Source organism: Vombatus ursinus, unplaced genomic scaffold (assembly GCF_900497805.2).
Source record: "Vombatus ursinus unplaced genomic scaffold, bare-nosed wombat genome assembly UNPS02014863.1, whole genome shotgun sequence".
NCBI lineage: Eukaryota > Metazoa > Chordata > Mammalia > Diprotodontia > Vombatidae > Vombatus > Vombatus ursinus.
In genome coordinates, this window is record NW_020954641.1 from 25,084,542 (window position 1) to 25,096,087 (window position 11,546).

Below are 11,546 nucleotides of genomic sequence, written 5' to 3' on the forward strand. Positions count from 1 at the left end.
CATGAACATGGAATTGGAACCTTATGGGTGATAAGAAGATCAAGAGTTGTGACCATTTCTGTGTGAAGCTGAGATGGGGTAGTCATAAGAAATGAGTAAGTTGAGGAACTGGGAAATTTGGATATTTCAAAAAGTATCAACATGCATGTTGAAATTTCCTAGTTTGAGGGTAAGAGTTGGGGAGGAGGAAAAGACTATGAATTTATTGATGAAGGAGGGTGTGTGTGTGTGTGTGTGTGTGTGTATGTGTGTGTCTAGGGTGTGGGTGAAGGTATAGCTAGTGCTGGAAAGAATGCCCTCAAAAGAAGAAGCCAGATCTCAGTGAATGTTGGAGGATGGAGGTAGTGAGAAAGGAAGAGGATTAAAATGAAAACCAAGGGTGGTCATGTTGTGTCCAGTGAAACCCAGAGGGCCCACCATACTTCAGGCTGGAGTAGAAGAAGGATACACATAGGGCAGTCTGGACAGGAGGCAGCAGCTGGCAATTCAATGTGGGTTTGTTCTGAGAACTGTCCAGGACTACTGGAGAAGATCCTGACACAAAGATAGGAGCCAGAAACCAGAGGTCTAGATTGGTAATGATGCAGGATACCCTTAGAAAAGTTGGGAGTGAGGAGGCCACAGGCAGGTGGACCTGATGTAGGGGCAAAGGTAGAAAGCACAGGTGGGCAAGATGAACCTAGGCCTCCCTAGGAATTATCCAGGGAAAAGGTAGAGGCCACAGGTGTGCTAAGTTTGGATTCTGGTCAAGCTGTGCTCACTGGGAAATCTCAGAGGCAAAGATAGAGTCTGCAGGTAGGAGCTGCTGGAATAGATAGACTCCAGGGCCCTTTCCGGCTTTAAATATATGATCCTATGAGGACGTTGCTGAAGAAAATGGAAAATCTGGGAAGATCATATTTCATGAAGAAAATACAAATTTGAGAAACTGGCTGGATTAGATACACACACAGTGAGTGATTCTTCTGGGTTTATAATGTGGTCAGATTGGCTTAGGGTGGGAGCAGGGAATAAAGTCTAAACTGAGTTTCATTTTCACTTCTCACCAAAGTAAACACAATAACTCTTGATCCCAGGAATCAATCCAGGTGAAGGGCAACATAAATTCTGGTAAATGTGTACATCAGAAAGCAGTGAGCCTTGATATGTTTCTCAGAGGCTTAGCTAGCTCTGTGGTGAGCGCTTCAGGGACTCTTTGGGTATCTGTGGTTTCATCACATGCTGGTTCACTGTCTCCCTGATCCTTAGACTCCTTTAAAGTGTGTTACTTGTTGTAGGGGGAATCTATGCACCGGGAGGGGAAAGACTATGAGGGAAAGAAAATTTTAGTTCTTTCCAATTTATTTTGAGTTTTAGAAGGAGTGTGTGTGTGTGTGTGTGTGTATACATACATAGTGTATATACATAGATATAGGCTGATGTGGAAGATATTTACAACAGTATAGCCCATCAGTAAAATAGTAGCAGAAACAAAATGAAGGGAAAAGCTTGCTTCCAGGCTTAAGAATAGTAGCTTCCTCAAAATGCTTTTTATTGAATTGGAAAATACTGAATTTATGAATGATTGTTAAAGATAAATTTCCCTTTTTAGTTCTGCTCATAATAGATTGCATTTAAATAATGCTTTAATGTTTGCAAAAGCAAACCTTATGCATTACCTCATTTGGGCCTCCCAATGTCCCTATGAGGTAGGTAACAGCATCATTCCTGTTTTGCAGATAAGAAAACTGAGGCTCAGAAAGATTAAATGACTTTTCCAACCTTACACATCTATTAAGTCCTGGAAGCAAGATTCAAACCTATCTCTTTCTGATTCTGAACCCAGTTATATATTGCTTATCTCACTGTACAATGATACTTCTTTGTTCAGTCATTTTCGGTCATGTCTGACTCTTTGTGACCCCATTTTGGGTTTTCTTGTCAAAGACATTGGAATGGTTTGCCATTTTCTTCTCCAGCTCATTTCACAGATCAGGAAACTGGGGCAAACAGGGTTATATGACTGGCCCAAGGTCACACAGCTAGGAAGCGTCCAAGGTCAGATTTGAACTCAGGAAGATGAGTCTTCCTAACTGTAGGCCCAAGCACTTTATCCACTGTGCCACCTAGCTGCCCAGTGATACCTCTTGCCACCTTACATTTTATAAGATGCTTTACAGTTTTCAAGTGATTCATAGGTGTAGCATCTGTTCTGGGCTCTCTTCCCCAAGTACTATTCATACTGTCTAGTTGCGTTCCCAGATGGTGGCTGGCTATTACTTTCCCTTCTATTGCTTTTATACTCGGGGGTAATTTTGAAGGTCTGGGCTTTTTAGTACTATAGATCCTGAGCCCTTATAAAGTGTGCATTATCCATGAGTAAAACTTTCTCTTAGCTTTTGAAAAGAAATTTAGAAGGTATAGAAAGAACAATTGCTACAAATCACTCTACTCAACCTTTGCACATAGAAAATCTCTGGAGAGAGGGTCTCATACCTGGAGTATCAAAGCAGTGAGGCACACATGGAGAGAACATGTGTGAGGCCAAAGGATAGTTCCTGACTCCTGACCATGGAAGCCTGGTCTCCCTTTTTGGAGTCCTTGAGGTTTTCATTAGGTTCAGCTAGTTATCTTATAGAGTCTGTTAATCAGTGTCTTTCTGTAATCTCCTTAGTACTTCTTTCCATCTCAAAGGCTCCTGGTTCCTGAAGCTACAGTCATCCTTACATAACTCTCTTTTCATATCTATCTGTGGCTACTTCCCATGTTGTTTGCCACTACACCATGTCTAGTGGACTCTGTAACCAACTCCAGTTGCTGGTAGAACCTCTGATGTCTCTTCTGACCTTTTGAAGGTCACAAGCATGTAACCTACTCAATTCTGTCTGTATTCTCTGTTGTTTAAGATTAGCGAAGAACAAACAGGCACCATGAATGGGCTCATGGGCACATGGCCAGGTGAGAGATAGGACAGCCGCCTCCCCCCCATCTAGCTTCTTGCTTCAAGGAGGAGAAAGCGAATTAGAGATCATTGGGCCATACCTTTTGTAGCAAACTCATTTCCAGTTCAACCCTTCTTGAATTATCAGTCCCTACGTGATCATAGATTTAGAGCTGAAAGTTATAGATTAGAGTCATAGATTTCAAATCCTCTCATTTTACAGATGAAGAAACTGAGCTCAAGAGAAGTTAAGTGACTTGCCCAGGATCACACAGTTCATATATCTGAGGAAGGATTGAATTTAGGCTTTGCTGACTCCAAGCCCAACATTCTATCCACTCTGCTACAATATAGTTCCTGAGCCAGTTAGGAGAGTTTTCATCGTTACCACACAATACCGAATGCTCATCAGTCTCTCGTGGCAGGAAACTAAAATTATACATATTGGATTAGAACCAGGCAGGGAATAACTGGGTATGCTCCAGGTAACCCACCAGGAAAAGCAACCCTGAGCATCTTCCAAGGACCAGCCTTCATTAGCTGAACTCCTCATTATACATGCATTTTTCTTCTGATACTTACAACAACCCTGAGATCATTCCCACTTTGTAGATGGGGAAACTAAACCACGGAGGGGTTGAACGATGTGCTCAAGGTGACACAGGAGTGAATGGCAGGAGCTAAGACTAAAACCCAGGTGTCCTTCAGATTCAACTATATCCTAGTGATCCAACTATTAATGAGATTATTTATAAAAACTACCTTTCACTTAAATAAAACCAAGAGAAGCTTCTCTGTAGTTCTGAAAGTTTGTTTTTCATTTGTTGTATTTTCCATTGAAAATAAAATGCTTGTATACCACCTTACTTAGTCACTGGATGCATATACTAACCACAATTGCATAAAGAGAGCTGGTCTTAATCATTGGCAGAATGCTCAGTTACCTACATAATGTATTTTGAGACATACCAAAAGGCCCCCTTGTCCAGAAATATCTCCCTAAATCCCGGCTGCATTTTCCTGAAATTTCACTATGAGCCATCCATTCCTTTCTAGTTAAGGCATTGTTTATTTCTAAAATGTGAATATGATTAGGATAAATTATTCACTGAAGCATTAGCTGCCACTGACATTATAGTGTGAATTAGTTTATTAGCTTAACTAATATTCAAGAAATGCTGTAATGAAATAAGGCATATGGAAGGTAAATTTTGATGGTGGTGGGGGATGGTTGGTGGTGGAGGATGGGGTAGAAAATTAAATCCTGGAGCACTGGGCATTGCTCAGGAGGACAAACTCAAATATAGCGTATGTTGAAGGACTTGGGAACTTTAAGCAGACAGATTACTAGGTACCTGGGAGGGGAAGGAGGAAACCATGAAAGAAGGCTGGGGATGCTGAAGAGAAAGCCATTGCCACTTTTGTTATGAAATATGTAAAAATTACAGGATGATGGCTACCCTACAATGAATAGAGGGAATGAGCCATTGATTGAGTCATATTCAGCACGGTGCCATTATCTTCCCATATTGAGCTGTTACTTTGCTCTTCTATGTCCTTGTTCTTCTGAAGATCCTATTTCTAAGATGAAAGAATACCCCCTCCTTCCACCCTCAAAAATCCCTGGGAGGGAATGTCTGTGGTACATGCCTGATCTAGTTAAGGTCCAGATAACAATGAAAATCTTGCCAGCCAACAGACTTGACAGTGTGTATGAAGGAGGAAGAAGATGGGAGGGTGTAAGAAGAAAGGATCATATGGCACTCTTTAGAAAATATCATCTTTTAAAGGAATTTGTGTAACTCTCTCATCAAGGCTGGCCTTTCCCATTAGAGTAGGAAGTTGCTTGTGAAATGACTCCACGTGCACCAGGACAGTTCACTCTGTCCAGAAAGGACAGGAAAGGTGCCTGGTCCTGGTACAGTCCAAACTGGTGCCAGGACCAGAGAGAAAAGTGTAGTCTAAATAGAAGATAAGAAAAGGAAATATGAGGTAAGGGGAGGAGACTGACAGGTCTTCAAAGAAGAGAGTAGATATTTCATCTCATCTGCTGCTCATCTTAGGCTGTAGAAAAGTTAGAGCAGGGCCCAGTGGCAGGCCTGAAATGAAAGGGTGCCAGCCAAAAGCACTCAAGAGAACAAAAGAAGCTATCAGAAGGATGTGGTTCAATAGATATACACTTTCTTTTCCTCTTAAGATTAATTTTCTCCTCCTCCTCTGCTTCCTGGCTCTTTTCCTAGTACATGCTTAGCAAGGTAAGGACAGCATACTATATCCCCAGAAATTAGTGGCACCTTGGTTCCAAGCAATGAGAGTGAATTATTGTTTGGTTTCTTCCAGAAACATCATTTTTAAGGAGTAATCTCAGGTCCTTTGGGTTACCTGAGGTACATAGAGAGAGTGCTAGGAGTTGGGGAAAAGGGGTAGGATGGTTGAAACCAAATTGAGCCTTTCTGGATTTTGCTGAGGGCTAGAATGCAAGGTTAGATCTGGCTTACTAGGAGGAAAAGGAAACTGGGTGACTCTTTCTTCAAAGGGAATTTTCACATGTAAATGGAAGGTTGATAACCTACCCATCAATTAGCATACACTTAAATCCCTAAAGTAGGCCAGATTTTGTGTTAATCCCTGGGGACTGAAAGACAAAAATGAGCAAGTCCCTGCCACCAAAGAGCTTAAATTCTGCCGATGGAGAAGACAACATAAATATATACAAGTTCTATACAAAATACAGAAAGGCAATGTGGCCCAATGGATAGGGAGTTGGTCTTAAATTCAGGAAGATTTAGGTTCAAGCCCCTCCTTTGACTCATACTGATTGGGTTTCTGGGAAGGTCATTTCACTTTTCCCTCAGTACCCAGGCTAGTCTCTAAGCTGCAGATAAAGTGCTACCCTGAGTTGGTAGAGGGAGCATCCTTATCCAGAAGTGCCCTATACCAATAAAATCCCTGCTCCAGTCCTTATTCAATACATAGTAGTTTTATTTGGGGGAAAAGGTAAGGGGTGAGGAGAGGAGAACAGTTAGGTGATCAGGAAAGGCTTCATACAGAAGGTGATTCTCAAGTTGAGTTTTGAAGGAAACTAGATGTTTTAAAAGTTAGTGGTTATACTATATTACGGAAAAGCTTATTTTATTCCACAAATTAAAAATAAAATAAATTTTAAAAAAGAGTTAATAGTGAGGAGGGACCATTCCAGACATGGTAATGACCAATTCAAAGGCCCAGGAATGGGAAATAGAATGATGTTTGTAAGGAATAGTAAGGAGATCAGTTTGGCAAAAATGTATGAAGGGGAGGGGTTCTCTGAGTCCTCTTGTTATTTGCTGTGCTCATATAGGAAACGCTGTATATTACTGAATAACAGATGGAAGAGGGGCTTTATTAGGTAGTAGGAAATTTCCCAAGAGACTCATCTCACTTCAGAGACAAATTTCCCTTGGAGAAGGCTGTGCCATGTAGAAGAAAGGTAGCAGAGCCTTCAGGAGAATTTTAATGAATAAAAGGTCTGAAAGGCACATCTCATTTTTGGTAATAGAAGGGAGAAAGCCTTCCAGGGTGGCTGCTCAGATCATATTTGTTGAAGACGAACAGTAATGTAACGCCATAAAACCTCACCAGATTTTATTAATTAGCAGCTAAACACAGTGGAAAAACTACCCCATGCAGGCCTCCTCTATGCAGGCAATTAATGCAAAAGCCTTAAGTTGAGTAGCAGCACTTGGGGGTTGATAAGAACCGTTTGAGGATAAGCTTTGGAGTAGAACAAAGACCAGACTTAAATCAGGCCAGATCTAAGCTTTGCTTTTCTTCTATGTGTTGGGCACCCTGAGAAGGGATGAGAGAATGGAGCCTTTGCTTGCCCAGGAGAAGGGGGCCTGGAAACCTTTCACTGTTCCGCTTTGAAGTTTGAAACCAAACTTCCACACATGGTTTCCTTAGGCCCCCTTTGCTGCTGGTTACTGGGAGCCCCTTTCTCTTTCCTGATGCTGTCTGACCCATTGAAAGCTTCCCTGTCTTAGTCAAGACCTTCATTGTGAACACTTATGGAATGTCTGCTGAGTTCCCAGCACTGTATTAAGCAGTGTAGGGGATAGGAAAGAACTCCTTGCAATTCTAGTTGGGGACAGAAGACTAGCAGATGCAAAATCATTAGATGGCAATGATTGGGGGAAATAGCATTCCATAGTGGATAGGGTACTGAATTTGGAGTTGGGAAAACACGAGTTTAAATCCTGGCTCAGATACTCACTAGCTGTGTGACCCTGGGTGAGTCACTTAACCAGTCTCACTGTGCATTACTTTCCCCATCTGCAAGATAAGGGGGTTGGATTTGATGACTTCCAAGTCCCTTCCAGATCTAAGTCTGTGAGGCTATGAACAGTAAGACTAATGGGGACTTCCACAGGACAGAGCCCAGCCTCAAGCACCAATAGCCTCAGAGGGCCTTCTTCCAAAGGGTACTGTCTACTTAGTACTTAGGTATTAAGGGTACTGCCTAAGTTTGAGCCAGTAAAGAGATTGGAGAAACTGTGCTTCTGGAGATTTAGAGACGAAGAGCTTTGGGGTAGCTAGGTGGCATAAAGGATAAAGCTCTGGATTTGAAGTCAGCAGGACCTGGGTTCAAATTCCACCTCAGACACATGATACTAGCTGTGTAACCCTGAACAAGTCACTTAACCCCAATTGCCTCACCAAAAAAAAAAAAAAAAAAAAAGAAGAAGAGGTGAAGAGATGAATATTCCTTATGGGGAGTGTCTTTTGGTTGTGTTGCCTTCTCCACCATCTGTAGGCTGCTGCCTCCAGGGAGGCTGGAATGGTACTTGTGTAGTGACCCAGATACCCTTAAACTTATTCCCAGATACTCACTGCTACCTCCACCCTCAGATACCCTGGACTTAGAGTGATCAGGAGGAAAGCTGATGGTTCTGATTCCTGCTAACCCCTTGCTTAGTAGTCTTAAGTCCCTGGGCAGTGGAGATATGGGGAATAGATTTCAGTCGGCTACTTTCCCCCCAGTACTATATACGGTGTGCCAGCTCCTTATAAGTTCCACTTATCTCCCTCGTTCAGAATCAATGTTTGTGGTTGTCCAAATCCTTTCCCCTGATGGCCTCTCCCCACTCTCCCATCCCTATTCACCTCAGCCCTGGCCCTCCACTTCCTCTTTAACTCCCCATTTTATTGTGCTGTCAGGCACTTTACCTGCCCTGTTAACAAGTTCCCCTTCCTCCTGGATCTCTTCCTCTTCCAGTCTGACTTTTAAAATTTTTATTAAAAAGGCCATCCCTTGACTCATTTTTTAAAAAGCTTTTATTTAGTACTTTATTTTTCCTCAGTTACATGTAAAAACAATTTTTAACATTCATTTTTAAAACTTTGAGTTTCAAATTTTCTCCCTTCTGCTCCTTCCCCCCCCACCAGTGAGAAGGTAAGCAATTCTATATAGGTTATACATGTGTCATCATGCAAAACATTCACAATAGTCATGTTGTGAAAGAAAACATAGACAAGAAAAAAAACCTCAAGAAAAATAAAGTAAAAAAAGGTATGCTTCAATCTTTATTCAGGCAACCAAACTAAAACCAATTCTTTCTGTGGAGATGGATGGCATTTTTCATCAAAAGTCCCTTAGAATTGTCTTGGATTATTGTGTTGCTGAGAATAGCTAAGTCATTCACAGCTGATCATCTTACAATATTTCTGTGACTTTGTACAAAGTACATTTCACTTTGCATCAGCTCATGGAAATCTTTCCAGGTTTTTCTGAGAGCATCCTGCTCATCATTTCTTATAGTACAATGGTATTCCATCATAATCACATACCACAACTTGTTCAGCCATTCCCCAATTGATGGGCATCCCCTCCACTTCTAATTCTTTAACCCTAGAAAAGAGCTGCTATAAATATTTTTGTATATATAGGTCCTTTTCCTTTTTGTTTTTTATCTCTTTTGGGATACAGACTTAGTAGTGGTATTGCTAGGTCAAAGGGTATGCATGGTTTTATAGCCCTTTGGTCATAACTCCAAATTGCTTTATAGAATGGTTGAATCAATTTACAACACCACCAGTGCATTAAAGTCTCATTTTTCCCATGTTTCCTCCAGCATTTGCCTTGACTCACTTCTTCAACGGGCCTGATCACTGAATGGGAGTTGCCTCACTCAAAGTGAGAACTCAGGAAGACCTTAGATTAAAAAGGTCAAGGTCTCCCACTGCATCCTGGACCATCTCCAGTTGTTCTGATCTATATCTGGCCTCTGGACCCAGAAGGCTCTGGAGGAGAAAGTGAGGCTGGTAACTTTGCACAGCCCTCCCTCACTTAAATCCAATTCAATTGCAAGTCATGTCATCATCTTTCTGATATCATGGTCCCCTTGGAGAATGAAGGGCAAACCACACAACTTTACATTCATTCCATCTTCTTGCACTAAAGTAAATCTGGCTCTGTCCAGCGCTACTTTTTCTAGTTCTTGGAGCTCTTTCTTTCACGACTCATGGCATACAGGGCTAGTAGGAGGAAAGACTACTTCTTGTTCCTTATTGCCATTTCTAGAACACCCCTTTGCCACCATCACTCAGCAACCTGTCTGCCTTTGAGGTTCATTCTCTCTACTTTTATTACCCAGTTCATTTTCTTGTTACTGTCATCTTTCAGACTGTAGGTTGTTTTTCCTTCTCAGGGTTGTTTTTCCTTCTCTCAGGAAATGGGTCATAATCATCCTTTCTATTCTAACCAGCGGCCTTATACTTGGGAATGTTAACATACATGCCATGGGTTTCTAGAGTTAAAGTTGGGTGGGACTGTAGAGGCCCAGAAAGGTGAAGCCACTTTTTTTTTTTTAAAGGCAATTGGGGTTAAGTGACTTGCCCAGGGTCACACAGCTAGTAAGTGGTCAATTGTGTGGTCTGAGACTGGATTTGAACTCAGGTCCTCCTGACTTCAGGGCTGGTGCTCTATCCACTGTGCCACCTAGCTGCCCCTGAAGCTACCTTTAAAAGGTCACATAAGTAGTAACAAAACCTAGATTTGAACCCAGGTCCTTTCACTATAAATCTAAAATTCCATCTTTTACTTGAAGGCTTCCCCAAGCCCTCTTAATTACAATACCTTTTCTCTGTTAATTAATTCCTATTTATTCTGTAATATAGCTTACTTTGTATGGATTGTTGCGTGTATATATGTATTTATTGTATGCATGTTGTCTTCTTCATTAGATTTTAAGTTCCATGAGGGCAGGGATTGTCTTTTGCCTCTTTCTGTGTCCCCGGCACTTAGCCTAGTGCCTAATTGAAATCTAAGTGGCCTCTTGGATATCCTGGCCTTCCTGCTGGTGGCACAGTGGATACAGCATTGGACCTAGAGTCAGTAAGACCCAAATTCAAATATGTTCTCAGATACTTACTAGCTGTGTAACCCTGGGAAAGTAAGTCACTTAACCTCTCTGTCTGCTTCAGTTTCTTCAAGTGTAAAATGGGGGTAGTATTCACACCTGCCTTGCAGGGTTGTGGTGAGGATCAAATGAGATAATACACAAAGGGCTTTGTAAACGATACAGCCTCATACAAACACAAGCTATCACCTTTCTGTGATGACCATGTAATTGTTTGAAGACAGCTATTGCTGCTCCCCCTTTGTCTTTTCTTCTTAGGATGAGCATGTACAGCTCCTTTAGCCACGATAGAAACTTCATAAGCCAGGGCTCAGTCAGTTCGGAAGAGCCAGACTTTGGATGTCCCAAACCTGAAAACCAGAAAGTTTAAACAGGATAGGGAAGGAGATTGGAGTCTCTGCATCTGGCAATATGAGGAGGAAGTACGTGTAGAATACAAAGTGAGAGCAGGATAAGAAGCAAAGAGGAGGATGCTGAATCACTACATTTCTTAAGGGACTTTAGGAGGAACTTAGGGTTCCTTTAATATCCTGGTACTAGGGCCTAAATTGATGCCAGAGCCTAGAATGGAGCTGAAACTGTAAGTTGGAGTGTCAATGCCTAGGCGGCCCTGGAAACATTTCTTAGGGTCCCCATTCCAGGCAGCTCTGCCAAAATCATAACTGCATCATAGAGCAGTAATAAAGAATGAAAATAAGTATGTGTTACTGGGTTTATTGAATATAATCAACATTGGTTTGCCTTTAGATATAACCTATGAAATGGCTACCATATGAATAGAACCAAAAGGCCCTCCATGGATGACATCCACATTGAATCTAACCGAAAATACATTAATAAAGAAGCATTGAACAATTTACTGTATCATGAGAATTTGTTATAGATCCCAATACCTTTATTCAGTTACAAAAAATTGGCATTTCATCGATTGTGCATTACTCTGCAGGTCATTAGATATTAAAGGATCTTAGTAGGATAGTGACTTGTACTGGGCATGTTTCTATCTGGGCTCCATCAGATAAATGAGAATGAGATGAATATTTTAAATAATGTTACCAGCATAATATTTAATAATATTTATAAAACATCTTTATTAGGTCATATTATTTAATATTTTATTTATTTTATCATTATACTTATCATCATAATAATAAAGCCTGGGATGGGGAGAAGTTTTCTTACAAGATCAAATGAAATGATATATGTAATATGTTTTTGTGAACCTTAAA